This window comes from Arachis hypogaea, chromosome 14, assembly GCF_003086295.3.
Source record: "Arachis hypogaea cultivar Tifrunner chromosome 14, arahy.Tifrunner.gnm2.J5K5, whole genome shotgun sequence".
Classification (NCBI taxonomy): domain Eukaryota; kingdom Viridiplantae; phylum Streptophyta; class Magnoliopsida; order Fabales; family Fabaceae; genus Arachis; species Arachis hypogaea.
Genome location: NC_092049.1, coordinates 81,091,747 through 81,109,548, shown reverse-complemented (window position 1 = coordinate 81,109,548; position 17,802 = coordinate 81,091,747). Strand labels below are relative to the sequence as shown.

Sequence of the window (17,802 nt, the reverse complement as noted above, 5' to 3'; positions counted from 1 at the left end):
AATCAGCAGGGATGTAAAGGCCTGCTACCTTTACTAACATGTCCTCTACTTGTCCATAAGCCTATTTTCTGGAATTATCGGCCATCTCTAATGAGATTTTAGCAGCTTGTACCTCAAAGATTCCCAGTTTCTCCATTACAGAGAGTGGCATGAGGTTTATTCCTGACCCAAGGTCACATAGAGCCTTCTCAAAGGTCATGGTGCCTATGGTACAAGGTATTAGGAACTTTCCAGGATCCTGTTTCTTCTGAGGCAATCTCAGTTGATCCAATGCATTTAGTTCATTGGTGAACAGGGGAGGTTCATCTCCTCAAGTCTCATTACCAAATAAATTGGCATTCAGCTTCATGATTGCACCAAGGAACTTGGCAACTTGCTCTTCAGTAACATCTTCGTTCTCTTCAGAAGAAGAATACTCTTCAGAGCTCATGAATGTCATAAGGAGGTTCAATGGAATCTCTATGGTCTCTAGATGAGTCTTAGATTCCTTTGGTTCCTCAGAGGGAAACTCCTTATTGATCACTGGACGACCCAGGAGGTCTTCCTCACTGGGATTCACGTCCTCCCCCTCCTCCTTGGATTCGGCCATGATGGTCAATTCAATGGCCTTGCACTCTCTTTTTGGATTTTCTTCTGTATTGCTTGGGAGATTACTAGGAGGGATTTCAGTGATCCTTTTACTCAGCTGGCCCACTTGTGCCTCCAAATTTCTAATGGAGGACCTTGTTTCATTCATGAAACTCAGAGTGGCCTTAGATAGATCAGAGACTAAGGTTGCTAAATCAGAGGTATTTTATTCAGAGTTCTCTGTCTGTTGCTGAGTGGATGATGGAAAAGGCTTGCTATTGCTAAACATGTTTCTTTCACCATTATTAAAGCCTTGTTGAGGCTTTTGTTGATCCTTCCATGAGAGATTTGGGTGATTTCTCCATGAGGGATTATAAGTGTTCCCATAGGGTTCACCCATGTAATTTACCTTTGCTATTGCAGGGTTCTCAGGATCATAAGCTTCTTCTTCAGAAGATGCCTCTTGAGTACTGTTGGATGCAGCTTGCATTCCATTTAGACTCTGAGAAATCATATTGACTTGCTGAGTCAATATTTTATTTTGAGCCAATATGGCATTCAGAGTATCAATTTCAAGAACTCCCTTCCTCATAGGCGTCCCATTATTCACAGGATTCCTTTCAGAAGTGTACATGAACTGGTTATTAGCAACCATGTCAATGAGTTCTTGAGCTTCTACAGGCGTTTTCTTTAGGTGAATGGATCCACCTGCAGAAGTATCCAATGACATCTTAGCTAATTCAGACAGACCATCATAGAATATATCCAGGATGGTCCATTCTAAAAGCATGTCAGAAGGACACTTTTTGGTCAGTTCCTTGTATCTCTCCCAAGCTTCATAGAGGGATTCACCTTCTTTCTGTCTGAAAGTTTGAACATCCACTCTAAGCTTACTCAGATTTTGAGGAGGAAAGAACTTGGCTAAGAAAGCCTTGACCAGCTTATCCCAAGAGTTCAGGCTATCCTTAGTGGTTCGTCCGAACACTAGGCAGGCCGAGCTTAAGTACTTTCGAGTGAGTTAACACTGAAGAGGAAGAGCTTTACGTCGGCCGATAAGTCAAACACCGCGGCGGGAATACCTGCACAAGATACTCCGACGCTCAAGTCAGTAATGATTCTCAGTGAGTGAGTTAAGAGTAAAGAGTAGAAGAGTGAGAGTGATAGAACCTGAGACCTAACCGAGGATATTAGCTCGGTTTTATAGGAGTTGTTTTTACCCGTTGCTGGATAAGTCCTAGTTTGTAGGTTGGTTATAATATTCAGTTTTGGTGATTAAGTTTGTTTGAGCACGTTTCCTATTTCTTCGAATGGGTGAGGCCGAGCTTATCTGCCTTCATGCCGAGCTTATCGGGAGCTGACGTGAGGCCGATCTTAGCTGCTCACGTGCCGAGTTTCTCGGGCGGCCGAGGTTTGAGGTAACGTATCATAGCCCCCAAGCTTGCCTTGGTTTGGACAGGACTAAGGCGAGCTTTCGAAATGATATCGCAAGCCTCAGTCGCGGAGTTGTTGTCATGTACATTCCTTACATCTGTTTATATAGGCGTTTGAGGTTGCTTAGTTGGAGTTAGTTTCGGGATTCTCCGGGTTTGCCGAAGTTATCCATAAGGATAACGTTTGACTTGTTCGTTGTGGTTCCGAGCTTTACATAGCTCGTCCGGATTTTGCGGGTTGTTATTATTTGATTTTGTTTTGTGCTGAGGTACACGTTTGTTATGATAGCCGAGGTATACGTTATGTACCATGAGGCATGGATACGGTCCGAGAATCTCGCAGAGAATCATTTTGTGACTTCTTTGAAAAGGTCTTTTTAGGGTTCTCAACAAGTAACCGTTCTCTTTTTGAATTTGCTGCACATGGCCGAGTTATAGCACATGCGGCCGACTTATACGGATGGATCACGAACTACTCTGCTTTGAATTTTCAAGTGGCCGATCTATAGCTTACGTGGCCAACTTATAAGGATAGATTAGACCTAATCTCCGAATTATAGTTTGTATTCGCCGAGTTATAGTGACCAGATCATAGCCTCCAAGCTTGACCTGTTTATTTTTAAGAGAAGCAGGTTGAGCTTTTGAGGTATAACTCGGCAGGATATAGAAGAGATGCGGTTGTGTTATAATTCGAAGATATGAGGATTAGCCCCCAAGATCAACCTGATAATCTTGAAAATAAAATTTGACAAGTTTGTCATGGGAAAATGGGTTGCTTATTTCAATATATTTTTGAACAAGCTTATAGATGATTGTTTGTTGGAATGGCGCCGACTTATAGGTGTCGGTTTGCTTTGATTGATTCAAACTTATAATCATCAGTTTGTTTGGAGTGATTCCGACTTATAGGTGTCGGTTTGTTTGGATTGATTCCAACTTATAGGTGTTGGCTTGTTGTATTGACTCCGACTTATGGTTGCTGATTTGTTAGATTGGTTCCGACTTATAACTGTCGGTTTGTTTTTGTATGCCGACTTTAATATTAGTTTGCCATAATATGTGTAGAGCGTAAACAATAGCTGAACTAAAGGCATAGATAAAAATAAAGAATGATGAAGTTAAAAATAATATACTCTTTATTGAGAATTACCCTCTTAATATAAAAGATATAGGATGAAAGTGCCTCATTAAAAAGCTTTCCAAGCAAAATCCGATGTAGGAAAAAGTCGTGTGAGTGGAAAAAAGAGTACATCTTCGAGCCATAGTTCTTTGCCTAGTAGTGCTTGAAGGGTATAAGTCTCTTGCCGATCAATTTATTGATTCACAAAGATCCTCCTGGTCATCTTCTTTTGATTGAGTTGGTTTATTGATCCGCTGAGCTTGTCTAAGCTCTTCTATTTCCATCTGGCCCGTGGCCCTCTCTCTAAACTCCTCAAGTGACTTTGGTTTGGTTATTGCAATTGTTTCTCGAAATTTTCTGGGTCGGAGGCCGGTCTTGATTGCATGTAAGTGGACTGCGGGGTCTAAGTCTGGAATCTCCATAGTGGCTTCGGCAAATCGGGTCATGTAGTCTTTTAGACCTTCGTGTTGTCTTTGTTTGATTGTGCCGAGGTAGTCCGATCCGTGAACGTATATCCTTGATGATGCGAAATAGTCGATAAAAGATCTCGCCAATTCTTCAAAGTAGGAAATCGAACCTGCAGATAGTTTAGAAAACCACAATAATGCAGCACCATCAAGATAAGTAGGAAAAGCCCGGCAAAGCACAGGCTCATTGTTAGCGCCGTTAAAGAACATCATGGATTGGAACTTTTTGATGTGAGGTCGGGGATCACCGAACCCCTTGTACGGTTCCAGCGCTGTAGGTAATACAAAATTTTTCGGCATCTGGAACTTGGTGATTTCGTCGGAGAAAGGGTTGTCGAGGGTAAGCTTCTCCTTTTGCGGAGTGATGTTTAAGGGATCTGTGTTGCCTTGAGTCGAGCTTTTGGAGCTTTCTCCATTGTTCTGCATTGATAGCTCGGCTATTCTCCGCACTTCTGCCTGAAGTTCAGCGATTTGGGCTAGAAGCTCAGCTTGTGTGAGTTGTGGACTTTCTTTGTCAGCAATGTTCGAGGATTGAGAATCCTGCAAAAAAGAGCAAAAGACTAAAAAAAGGAAAAAGTGGGGTTAGATGTATTTCGGCCCCACGGTGGGCACCAAGTGGTTCGTCCGAACACTAGGGAGGCCGAGCTTAAGTGCTTCTGAGTGAGTTAACACCGAAGAGGAAGAGCTTTACGTCGGCCGATAAGTCAAACACCGCGGCGGGAATACCTGCACAAGATACTCCGACGCTCAAGTCAGTAATGATTCTCAGTGAGGGAGTTAAGAGTAAAGAGTAGAAGAGTGAGAGTGATAGAACCTGAGACCTAACCAAGGATATTAGCTCGGTTTTATAGGAGTTATTTTTACCCGTTGCTGGATAAGTCCTAGTTTGTAGGTTGGTTATAATATTCAGTTTTGGTGATTCAGTTTGTTTGAGCACGTTTCCTATTTTTTCGAATGGGTGAGGCCGAGCTTATCTGCCTTCGTGCCGAGCTTATCGGGAGCTGACGTGAGGCCGATCTTAGCTGCTCACGTGCCGAGTTTCTCGGGCGGCCGAGGTTTGAGGTAACGTATCACTTAGTTTGAGAGTCTAATCATATTCTAGCTCTGTCTCTCACAGCAAAAGGGAAAAGCATGAGCTTGTAGACTTCAGGATCTACTCCAGTAGTCTTAACAGTATCACAGACCTGCAAGAATTCAGTTAAGAACTGAAAAGGATCTTCAGATGGAAGTCCATGAAACTTGCAGTTCTGCTGCATCAGAGAAACTAATTGAGGTTTCAGCTCAAAGTTGTTTGCTCCAATGGTAGGGATGGAGATGCTTCTTCCATGTAAATTGGAATTAGGTGCGGTAAAGTCACCAAGCATCCTCCTTGCATTATTATTATTTTCGGCTGCCATCTCCTCTTCCTGTTTCGAAAATTCCTGTAAGGTTATCTCTGGATTGTTGTATTTTAGCTTCTCATAGTTTCCTCTTCAGAGTCCTTTCAGGTTCAGGGTCTGCTTCAACAAGAATGTTCTTGTCCTTGCTCCTGCTCATATGAAAAAGAGGGAACAGAAAAATAATAATAATAGGGATCCTTTTTACCGAGGTATAGAGGTTCTCCTGTGTGAGTAGAAGAAGAAAAGAATGTAATGTAAAGAAGGGAAGAAGAGAAAATTCGAACACAGATGGAAGAGGGGGTTCGAATTTGGGTGAGATGAAGTGTTAGTAGATGAATAAATAAATAGAAGGAGATGAGGGAGACAAGTTTTCGAAAATAATTTTTGAAAAAGAGTTAGTGATTTTCGAAAATTAAAGGGGGAATAAAATTAAAATCAAAATTTGAAACAATTAGTTAATTAAAAGAATTTTGAAAAAGGAGGGAGATAATTTTCGAAAATTAGAGAGGGAAAATTAGTTAGGTGGTTTTGAAAAAGATAAGAAATAAATAAAAAGTTAGTTAGTTAGTTGAAAAAGATTTGAAAATCAATTTTGAAAAGATAAGAAGATAAGAAGTTAGAAAAGATATTTGAAAAAGATATGATATGAAAAGGTATGATTAAAATGATATGATTTTGAAAAAGGTAAGATAAAAAAATAATTTTGAAAAGATATGATTGATATTAGTTTTGAAAAAGATTTGATTTTTAAAATCACAATTAATGACTTGATTCACAAGAAATCATAAGATATGATTCTAGGACTTAAAGTTTGAATCTTTCTTAACAAGTAAGTAACAAACTTGAAATTTTTGAATCAAAACATTAATTGTTGATGATATTTTCGAAAATATGATATAAAATTAAGAAAAAGATTTTTGAAAAAGATTTTTTAAATTTTCGAAAATAATTGAGAAAAATGAAAAAGATTTGATTTTTGAAAAAGATTTTGAAAAAGATAAGATTTTTAAATTGAAAATTTGATTTGACTTATAAAAACAACTAGATTTTAAAAATTTTTGAAAAAGTCAATCCAAATTTTCGAAATTTAAGAGAGAAAAAGGGGAAGATATTTTTTTTGATTTTTTGAATTTTTAATGATGAGAGAGAAAAACATGAAAAAGACTCAATGCATGAAAATTTTGGATCAAAACATGTGATGAATGCAAGAACACTATGAATGTCAAGATGAACACCAAGAACACTTTGAAGATCATGATGAACATTAAGAACATATTTTTGAAAAATTTTTGATGCAAAGAAAACATGCAAGACACCAAACTTAGAAATCTTTAATGCTTAGACACTAAGAATTCAAGAATGCATATGAAAAACAAGAAAAGACACAAGATAAGAAAACATCAAGATCAAACAAGAAGACTTACCAAGAACAACTTGAAGATCATGAAGAACACTATGAATGCATGAATTTTCGAAAAATGCATAAATTTTTAGAAAAAAAATGCAATTGACACCAAACTTGAAATTGACTCAAGACTCAAACAAGAAACACAAAATATTTTTTTATTTTTTTATGATTTTATTAAATTTTTTTTTTTGAAAATTAATGTGAAAAAGAAAAATAAGGATTCCAAAATTTTTAAGAAGAATTCCAGGAATCTTTCAATATTAGCCCAAAGCTCCAATCAAAGGGTTGGACATGGCTTAATAGCCAGTCAGCTTTAGGATATAAATCAGGCATGCAACAGCTGATATCCAAATTAACTTGCCTCTATGCTGATGGTTGGAAGCCCCTATCCAAAAGAATTAAACATGGCTTTACAGCCAGCCAGGCTTCAACATGCTTCATGAAACGCTAGAATTCATTCTTAAAAATTTAGAATAATTTTCGAAAACAGATGAGGAATTTTTTAAAGATTTTTGAAAAATTTTTGGAAATAAAACAAAAAAAAAATTACCTAATCGGAGCAACAAGATGAACTGTCAGTTGTCCAAACTCGAACAGTCCCCAGCAGCGGTGCCAAAAACTTGGTATGCGAAATTGTTACTCAGAGGTTGTAAAATTTGTTGTTCATTCTCTCCCTGGCAATGGCGCCAACAAACTGGTGCACAATATCATGGTCCAAACATAACTTCACAACTTCGCACAACTAACCAGCAAGTGCACTGGGTCGTCCAAGTAATATAACCTTACGTGAGTAAGGGTCGATCCCACGGAGATTGTTGGTATGAAGCAAGCTATGGTCACCTTGTAAATCTCAGTCAGGCGGATATCAAATGGTTATAGAGTTTTCGAATAATAATAATAAATAAACAGAAAGTAAAGATAAAAATACTTATGCATATCATTGGTGAGAATTTCAGATAAGCGTATAGAGATGCTTTCGTTCCTCTGAATCTCTGCTTTCCCGCTGTCTTCATCCAATCAGTCTTACTCCTTTCCATGGCAAGCTTTCTGTAAGGGCATCACCGTTGTCAATGGCTACATCCCATCCTCTCTTGTGAAAAAGGTCCAAATGCTCTGTCACGGCATGGCTAATCATCTGGAGGTTCTCGATCATACTGGAATAGGATTCACCCTCCTTTTGCGTCTATCACTACGCCCAGCACTCGCGAGTTTGAAGTTCGTCACAGCCATCCCTTCCTAGATCCTACTCGGAATACCACAGACAAGGTTTAGACTTTCCGGAACTCAGGAATGGCCATCCATGGGTTCTAACTTATACCACGAAGATTCTGATTAAGGAATCCAAGAGATATTCATTCAATCTAAGGTAGAACGGAAGTGGTTGTCAGGCACGTGTTCATAGGGAATGATGATGACTGTCACGATCATCACATTCATGTTGAAGTGCGAATGGATATCTTAGAAGCGGAATAAGTTGAATTGAATAGAAAAATAGTAGTACTTTGCATTAATCTTTGAGGAACAGCAGAGCTCCACACCTTAATCTATGGTGTGTAGAAACTCTACCGTTGAAAATACATAAGTGATGAAAGTTCAGGCATGGCCGAATAGCCAGCCCCCAAACGTGATCAATAGATCAAAAGATAATCCAAAGATGTAAATACAATAGTAAAAAGTCCTATTTATACTAGACTAGCTACTAGGGTTTACAAAAGTAAGTAATTGATGCATAAATCCACTTCCGGGGCACACTTGGTGTGTGCTTGGGCTGAGCTTGAAGTTTACACATGCAGAGGCTTCTTTTGGAGTTGAATGCCAAGTTGTAACGTGTTTTTGGCGTTCAACTCTGGTTCGTGATGTGTTTCTGGCGTTTAACTCCAGACTGCAGCATAGAACTGGCGTTCAACGCCCTTTTGCGTCATCTAAACTCGGGCAAAGTATGGACTATTATATATTTCTGGAAAGCCCTGGATGTCAACTTTCCAACGCAATTGGAAGCGCACCATTTTGAGTTCTGTAGCTCCAGAAAATCTTCTTTGAGTGCAGGGAGGTCAGAATCCAACAACATCAGCAGTCCTTCTTCAACCTCTGAATCTGATTTTTGCTCAAGTCCCTCAATTTCAGCCAGAAAATACCTGAAATCACAGAAAAACACACAAACTCATAGTAAAGTCCAGAAATGTGAATTTAACATAAAAACTAATAAAAACATCCCTAAAAGTAACTAGATCCTACTAAAAACATACTAAAAACAATGCCAAAAAGCGTATAAATTATCCGCTCATCACTAACCTTGCCAAAGTGGAGGACTTGTTCGCCACCTTGTAGAGTTCTTGGGATATAACCTCATGAACTTCTACTTCCTCTCTAATCATGATGCTATGAATCATGATATCCCGGTCTATAGTCACTTCAGACCGGTTGCTAGTGGGAATGATCGAGCGTTGGATGAACTCCGACCATCCCCTAGCCCTGGGCTTGAGGTCATGCCTTCTTAGTTGAACTGGCTTCCCTCTTGAATCTCTCTTCCATTGGGCACCCTCTTCACAGATGTCTATGAGGACTTGGTCTAACCTTTGATCAAAGTTGACCCTTCTAGTGTAGGGGTGTACATCTCCTTGCATCATTGGCAAGTTGAATGTCAACGTTACATTTTCCGGACTAAAATCTAAGTATTTCCCCCGAACCATTGTAAGCCAATTCTTAGGGTCCGGGTTCACACTTTGATCATGGTTCTTGGTGATCCATGCATTGGCATAGAACTCTTGAACCATTAAGATCCCGACTTGTTAAATGGGGTTGGTGAGAACTTCCCAACCTCTTCTTCGGATCTCATGTCGGATCTCCGGATATTCGCCCTTTTTGAGCGTAAAAGGGACTTTGGGGATCACCTTTTTCTTGGCTACAACTTTATAGAAGTGGTCTTGATGCACCCTTGAGAGGAATCTCTCCATCTTCCATGATTCGGAGGTGGAAGATTTTGCCTTCCCTTTCCTCTTTCTAGAGGTTTCTCCGGCCTTTGGTGCCATAAATGGTTATGGAAAAACAAAAAAGCTTTAGCTTTTACCACACCAAACTTAGAAGGTTTGCTCGTCCTCGAGCAAAAGAAGAAAGAAGAGAGTAGAAGAAGAAGAAATAGAGGAGATGGAGGGGGCTTTGTGTTTCGGCCAAGGGGGAGAAGTAGTGTTTAGGTTGTGTGAAAATGAAGGAGTGAAGAAGGGTTTATATAGGAGTGGAGAGGGGGTTATGGTTCGGCCATGTATGGGTGGATTTGGGAGGGAAAGTGGTTTAAATTTGAATGGTGAGGTAGGTCGGGTTTTATGATGGATGAATATGGATTGGTGAAGAGATTATGGAGAAGAGGGTAGGTTTTGATAGGTGAGGGATTTTTAGGGAAGAGTTATTGAGGTGATTGGTGAATGGGTGAAGAATAGAGAGAGAGGTGGGGTAGATGGGGATCCTGTGGGGTCCACAGATCCTGAGGTGTCAAGGATATCTCATCTATGCACCAAGTGGCGTGCAAAAATGCCCCTTTCTGCCAATCCTGGCGTTAAACGCCAGGCTACTGCCCATTTCTGGCGTTTAACGCCAGCTTCTTGCCCTTTTCTGGCGTTAAACGCCAGTCTGGTGCCCATTTCTGGCGTTAAACGCCCAGAATGGTGCCAGACTGGGCGTTTAACGCCCATTCTGCTACCTTTACTGGCGAATAAACGCCAGTAAGTTTCTCTTCCAGGGTGTTCTGTTTTTAATACTATTTTTCCTTCTGTTTTTGCTTTTTCAATTGTTTTGTGACTTCACATGATCATCAACCTACAGAAAACATAAAATAACAAAAGAAAATAGAATTTTAACATAGATAATTAAAGATTGGGTTGCCTCCCAACAAGCGCTTCTTTAATGTCAATAGCTTGACAATGGGCTCTCATGGAGCCTCGCAGATGTTCAGAGCAATGTTGGAACCTCCCAACACCAAACTTAGAGTTTGAATGTGGGGGTTCAACACCAAACTTAAATTTTGGTTGTGGCCTCCCAACACCAAACTTAGAGTTTGACTGTGGGGGCTCTGTTTGACTTTGTATTGAGAGAAGCTCTTCATGCTTCCTCTCCATGGTTACAGAGGGATATCCTTGAGCTTTAAACACAAGGGAGTCTTCATTCACTTGAATGATCAATTCTCCTCTGTCAACATCAATCACAGCTTTTGCTGTGGCTAGGAAGGGTCTGCCAAGGATGATGGATTCATCCATACACTTCCCAGTCTCTAGGATTATGAAGTCAGCAGAGATGTAGTGGCCTTCAACCTTTACCAAGACATCCTCTACAAGTCCATAAGCCTGTTTCTTTGAATTGTCTGCCATCTCTAGTGAGATTCTAGCAGCTTGTACCTCAATGATCCCTAGCTTCTCCATTACAGAGAGAGGCATAAGGTTTATACTTGACCCCAGGTCGCACAGAGCCTTCTCAAACATCATGGTACCTATGGTACAAGGGATTGAGAATTTTCCAGGGTATTGTCTCTTCAGAGGTAATTTCTGCCTAGTCAATACATCCAGTTCTTTCATGAGCAATGGAGGTTCATCCTCCCAAGTCTCATTACCCAACAACCTGGCATTTAGCTTCATGATTGCTCTAAGGTACTTAGCAACTTGTTCTTCGGTAACATCTTCATCCTCTTCAGAGGAAGAATACTCATCAGAGCTTATGAATGGCAGAAGTAAATTCAATGGAATATCTATGGTCTCTGTGTGAGCCTCAGATTCCCATGGTTCCTCATCAGGGAACTCCATGGAGGCCAGTGGACGTCCATTGAGGTCTTCCTCATTGGAGATCACTGCCTCTTCCTCCTCTCCAGGTTCGGCCGTGTGGGTTGTGGTTATGGCCTTGCACTCTCTTTTTGGATTCTCTTCTGTATTGCTTGGGAGAGTACTAGGAGGGAGTTCAGTAATTTTCTTACTCAGCTGACCCACCTGTGCCTCCAAATTTCTAATAAAGGACCTTGTTTCAGTCATGAAACTTTGAGTGATTTTGATTAGATCAGAGACAATGGTTGTTAAGTCAGAGTGGCTCTGCATAGAATTCTCTGTCTGTTGCTGAGAAGATGATGGAAAAGGCTTGCTATTGCTAAACCTGTTTCTTCCACCATTATTGTTGTTGAAACCTTGTTGAGGTCTCTGTTGATCCTTCTATGAGAGATTTGGATGATTTATCCATGAAGGATTATAGGTGTTTCTATAGGGTTATCCCATGTAATTCACCTCTTCCATTGCTAGGTTCTCAGGATCATAAGCTTCTTCTTCAGAGGAAGCTTCCTTAGTACTGCCTACTGCTGCTTGCATTCCAGACAGACTCTGAGAAATCATATTGACTTGTTGGGTCAATATTTTATTCTGAACCAATATGGCATTCAGAGTATCAATCTTAAGAACTCCTTTCTTCTGAGTTGTCCCATTATTCACAGGATTCTTTTCAGAAGTGTACATGAATTGGTTATTTGCAACCATTTCAATGAGTTCCTGAGCTTCTGTAGGCGTCTTCTTCAGATGAAGAGATCCTCTAGCAGAGTTATCCAATAACATCTTGGATAGTTCAGACAGACCATCATAGAATATACCTGTGATACTCCATTCTAAAAGCATGTCAGAAGGGCACCTTCTGATCAATTGCTTGTATCTTTCCCAAGCTTCATAGAGGGATTCACCTTCCTTCTGTTTGAAGGCTTGGACTTCCACTCTAAGCTTACTCAATTTTTGAGGTGGAAAGAACTTTTCCAAGAAGGTATTGACTAGCTTTTCCCAAGAGTTCAGGCTTTCTTTAGGTTGTGAGTCCAACCCTGTCCTAGCTTTGTCTCTTACAGCAAAAGGGAAGAGTATAAGTCTGTAGACCTCAGGATCAATCCCATTGGTCTTGACAGTGTCACAGATTTGCAAGAATTCAGCTAAGAACTGATGAGGATCTTCCAATGGAAGTCCATAAAACTTGCAATTCTGTTGCATTAGAGAAACAAATTGAGGCTTAAGCTCAAAGTTGTTTGCTCCAATGGCAGGGATTGAGGCTTAAGCTCAAAGTCGGGAGTAGGTGCAGTAAAGTCACCAAGCACCTTCCTTGCATTGTTGGCATTGTTGTTTTTAGTATGCCTTTATCTTTGCTCCTGCTCATATGAAAGAGAAGAGAACAAGAAAGTAGAGAATCCTCTATGTCACAGCATAGAGATTCCTTGAGGTGTCAGAGGAAAAGAAGAATAGAAGGAGGAGGTAGATAGAAGAGAATTCGAACTTATCAAGAGGGATAGAGTTCGAATTGCACCTTGAGGAGGAGTGTTAGTCTCTTAAATAGAAGGATGTGAGAAGAGGGGAAGAATTTTCAAAAATAAATTAAAAAGATTTTGAAAGAAATTTGAAAATTTGATTGAGATTTTCAAAAATTAAGATTGGGAAAGAAATTAAGTGATTTTTGAAAAAGATTTTGAAATTAGAAATCAAAAAGATATGATTAAGAGTTAATTTTGAAAAAGATGTGATTGAAAAGATATGATTGAGAAGATATGATTGAAAATCAAAATTAAAAAAAAAAAGAAAGTTTTAAAATTAAAGTTGATTAATTGACTAATAAGAAATTAAAAGATATGATTCTTAAAATTTAAAATTTGATCATTTCTTAATAAGCAAGTAACAACTTGAAAATTTTGAAGTAAATCATTAATAGTAGCAAGGATTTTCGAAAATAATAAAAAAATGGAAAGAAATTGATTTTGAAGAGATATGATTGAAAAGATATGATTTGAAAAAAATTTGATTTTGAAAAATTATGAAAATTTGAAAAAGATTTGAATTAAAAACAAAATCTTCCCTTTAGTGTCCTTCTGGCATTAAACGCCCAGCCAGGTACCCTGGCTGGCGTTTAAACGCCAGTTTTCCTTCTTCACTGGGTGTTTTGAACGCCCAGCTTTTTCTGTTTGATTCCTCTGCTGAATGTTCTGAATCTTCAATTCTCTGTATTATTGACTTGAAAAGACATAGTTTTGAAAATTTTTTTGAATTTTTCAATGATGAGAAACAATCAAAATACAACTAATCTTAGGAAACTCAAATCAAACAAACAATGCATGCAGGACACCAAACTTAAAAATTTTCATATAAGAGACACTAACAAATTGGGAATGCATATGAGAAACAACAAAACACGTAAAACAAGAGAATTTAAAGATCAAAGCAATGAAATCATCAAGAACAACTTGAAGATCAATGAAGAACAATATGTATATATTCGAAAAATGCAAGAAGAAGAAAGTCATGCAATTGACACCAAACTTAAAAATTGACAATAGACTCAAACAAGAAACATAAAATATTTTTTATTTTTATGATTTTATAAAATTTTTTTGTGGTTTTTCAAAAATTGAGTGGAAAAGAAAATAAAGGGATTTAAAATTTTTAATAAGAATTCCAGGAATCATTGCAATGTTAGTCTAAGACTCCGGTCCAGGAATTAGACATGGCATACTAGCCATCCAAGCTTTCAGTGGAAGCTCCGGTCCAAAACACTAGACATGGCCAATGGCCAGCCAAGCTTTAGCAGATCATTACTTTCAACAGCAAGATTGATAGAAATCATCAAGCTCTTGTGATGATAAGTTGAAACCTCGGTCCAAAAGATTAGACATGGCTTCACAGCCAGTCAGACTTCAACAAATCATCATGAAACTCTAGAATTCATTCTTAAAAACTCTGAAGAACAGAATAGAAAATTTTTTTTTTCGAAAATAAGAAGTAAAAAGCTTAAACATAAAATAAAATTACCTAATCTAAGCAACAAGATGAACCGTCAGTTGTCCAAACTCGAACAATCCCAGGCAATGGCGCCAAAAATTTGGTGCACGAAATTGTGATCATCAATAATGGCGCCAAAGACTTGGAGCTCTCAAACGTGAATCACACTTTGTCACAATTCCGCACAACTAACCAGCAAGTGCACTGGGTCGTCCAAGTAATACCTTACGTGAGTAAGGGTCGATCCCACGGAGACTGTCGGCTTGAAGCAAGCTATGGTCATCTTGTAAATCTCAGTCAGGTGGATTCAAATGGTTATGGAGGATTGATAATTAAAAGATAAATAAAACATAAAGTAAAGATAGAGATACTTATGTAATTCATTGGTAGGAATTTCAGATAAGCGTATGAAGATGCTTTGTTCCTTTTGAACCTCTTCTTTCCTATTGCCTTCTTCCAATCATTTATACTCCTTTCCATGGCAAGCTTTATGTTGGGCATCACCGTTGTCAATGGCTACTTCCCATCCTCTCAGTGAAAATGTTCTACGCACGCTGTCACCGCACGGCTAATCATCTGTCGGTTCTCGATCATGTTGGAATAGGATCCATTGATCCTTTTGCGTCTGTCACACACCCAACACTCGCGAGTTTGAAGCTCGTCACAGTCATCCCTTCCCAGATCCTACTCAGAATACCACAGACAAGGTTTAGATGTTTCGCATCTCAAGAATGGCCGCCAATAATTCTAGCCTATACCATGAAGGTTCTAATCTTAGATTAGAAACCCAAGAGATACACATTCAAGCTTGTTTGCATGTAGAACGGACGTGGTTGTCAGTCACGTGTTCATAGGTGAGAATGGTGATGATTGTCACATAATCATCATATTCATCATGTTCTTGGGTGCGAATGAATATCTTGGAGAAGAAATAGACTTGAGTTGAATAGAAAAACAATAGTACTTGTATTAATTCATGAAGAACAGCAGAGCTCCACAACTTAATCTATGGTGTGTAGAAACTCCACCGTTGAAAATACAAAAGTGATAATGGTGGTCATTGGCTTCGACCCCAGAGAGGGAACCTGAAGAACCAAGATGAAAATACAATAGCAAAAGGCCCTATTTATAGAGAACTAGTAGCCTAGGGTTTACAGAAATAAGTAATTAATGCAGAAATCTTCTTCCGGGCCCACTTGGTGTGTGCTTGGGCTGAGCATTGAAGCTTTCACATGTAGAGACTTTTCTTGGAGTTAAACGCCAGCTTTTGTGCCAGTTTGGGAGTTTAACTCCAGCTTTTGTGCCAGTTCTGGCGTTTTGACGCCAAAATTCTTGAGTTGACTTGGAACGCCTGTTTGGACCATCAAATCTCGGACAAAGTATGGACTATTATATATTTCTGGAAAGCCCAAGATGTCCACTTTCCAACACAATTAAAAGTGCGCTAATTGGGTTTCTGTAGCTCCAGAAAATCCACTTCGAGTGCAGGGAGGTCAGAATCCAACAGCATCTGCAGTCCTTTTTCAGCCTCTAAATCAGATTTTTGCTCAGGTTCCTCAATTCAGCCAGAAAATACCTAAAATCACAGAAAAACACACAAAATCATAGTAAAGTCTAGAAGAGTGTTTTTTATTTAAAAACTAATAAAAACATAATAAAAACTGACTAAAATATACTAAAAACATACTAAAAATAATGCCAAAAAGCGTATAAATTATCTGCTCATCAGTATGGCTTGAACACCAAACTTGTTCTTCACTATGTGCTACATACAAGGATTCATTTAAGTGTTTGTCAAAGTTGATTTGTAGTTCCTGAACCTGCTTTATTAACTACTTTAAGAGCATATAAAACATGGGTTGCCTCCCATGAAGCGCTTCTTTAGCATCACTAGCTTGACGTTCTACCTTTGTCAGGGTGGTTGGTAATGCTTCAAATCATTCCCCCTCGTAGTGAATCTATCTCCATTGGCTTCATCACGGATCTCCACATGTTCTAGGGAGAGAATTCTGTTGATGGTGAAAACTTTAGGCAGCTGAGATGGGATGGTGGGGAGATGAGGTGGGATAGCTGGGAGATAAGCTGAGATCACTTTATCCCCTAGAGAGAAATCCTCTGTAGGGATCTTCTTGTTCCTCCATCTCCTTGGTGCCTTCTTCTTTGTTTCTTTTAATGTTGCCCTGCTCTTTGTGGCCTCTTTTTCCAAGGAAATTTTGTTGCTGGTCTCATATGACTCTGGTGGTTTTGGTTCTTCTTGGTTTTCCTTTAGCTGTGACACCTTCTGACTATTTGGCTTACCAACCAAAGGGATTTCCAGGTGTACAGTTTGTTCTCCAGTGCTTGTTTCTTCCACCCGTGCTTTGTTGTGATCTTTCCTTGGTTCCTTGTTTTCTTGATCTTCTTCTTGTGAGGGTTTGAAGACATTGAATGCGAGTTGTTCATCATGTATCCTCAGTATTAGCTCTCCTCGCTCCACATCTATAAGCGATCTGGCTGTAGCCAGAAATGGTCTTCCCAATATGATTGGATGGAGGTTACATTCTTCTATTTCCAATATGACAAAGTCTGTGGGAAGGAAGTAGTTCCCAACCTTCACCAACACATTTTCAACCACTCCCACTACTTGTTTTTGAGTTTTGTCAGCCAGCCTGATGACTACGTCTGTGGGTGTTAGCTCATTGATCTGCAGCTTTTTCATGAGGGATAATGGCATTAAGTTTATGCTTGCTCCCAGGTCACATAGTCCTTTATCAATCAGTGTGTCTCCTATAGCACAGGGGATGTGAAAACTCCCTGGATCCTTCCTTTTTGTAGGTAACTCTGGTTGAATGAGAGCACTGCACTCCTTACTCATCACTATTGTTTGCCATCCTTTGAGTGAGCTTTTCCTGGTCAGCAGCTCTTTCATACACTTAATGTATGAGGGCATTTGTTGGAGAGCCTTGATGAATGGTATGTTCACATGAAGGGATGCAAACATGTCGAGGAACTTTGAGTATATTCTCTTTTCTACACCACCCTTGAGTCTTTGGGGAAAAGGTGCATAGAGGTTTAGAATCTCCTTCTGTGTAATCTTGGTTTCTTGGTGACCCTCTTCCTGCTTCTTTGGTGAAGTATCTCCAGAGTGTTCGAAGGGTTTGTTCAGATCTTCTTCAGTCCCACTATCACTTATAGTGACCATCTTGCAGTCTTCCCATCTTACCTTCTTTGCTTCACCTCTCGGGTTTTTTTCTGTGTCACTTGGGAAGCTGTCAGTAGGTTTGGGAATCTTCTCAGAGAGATATCCGACTTGAAATTCTAGCCTCTTGATGGTGTCTCCCTGGTTTTTGATATTGGCTCGCACCTCCTCCTTGAACACCTTGTTATCTTGGATTTCCTTACATATGCCTTCAAGTAGAGTCTCAATCCTTGAGAGTCTATTTTCAGATGATGGTGAGTTGAGATTGGAGGGATGAGAAAGGCCATTTTAGTTTTGATATGGATGTTGAGAGGTGTTGTTAGGTGGGTGCTGATATGATCTCTGTGTGGAATGTTAGTGAGCTGCATTGTTGTTGGGGTTGTGACGTCTCTGATCTTGGCCTTGATCTTGTTGATTTCCCCACCCAAATTTTGGGTGGTTCCTCCAACCAGGATTATAAGTTTTAAAGTATAGATCATAGGTCTGC

At 39.5% G+C, this 17,802-nt stretch overlaps 2 non-coding genes across 2 annotated transcripts; both read left to right on the top strand.

Annotated features, from left to right (window-relative positions):
- The first annotated feature begins 1,351 nt into the window (after positions 1-1,351).
- On the top strand, positions 1,352-1,459 carry LOC112745220 (small nucleolar RNA R71). The gene has a single exon (XR_003173158.1). It is a non-coding gene; the product is annotated as a small nucleolar RNA R71 (small nucleolar RNA).
- A 10,542-nt stretch (positions 1,460-12,001) lies between these two features.
- LOC112745108 (small nucleolar RNA R71) lies at positions 12,002-12,109 on the top strand. Its single transcript, XR_003173052.1, has one exon. It is a non-coding gene; the product is annotated as a small nucleolar RNA R71 (small nucleolar RNA).
- Positions 12,110-17,802: the final 5,693 nt, after the last annotated feature.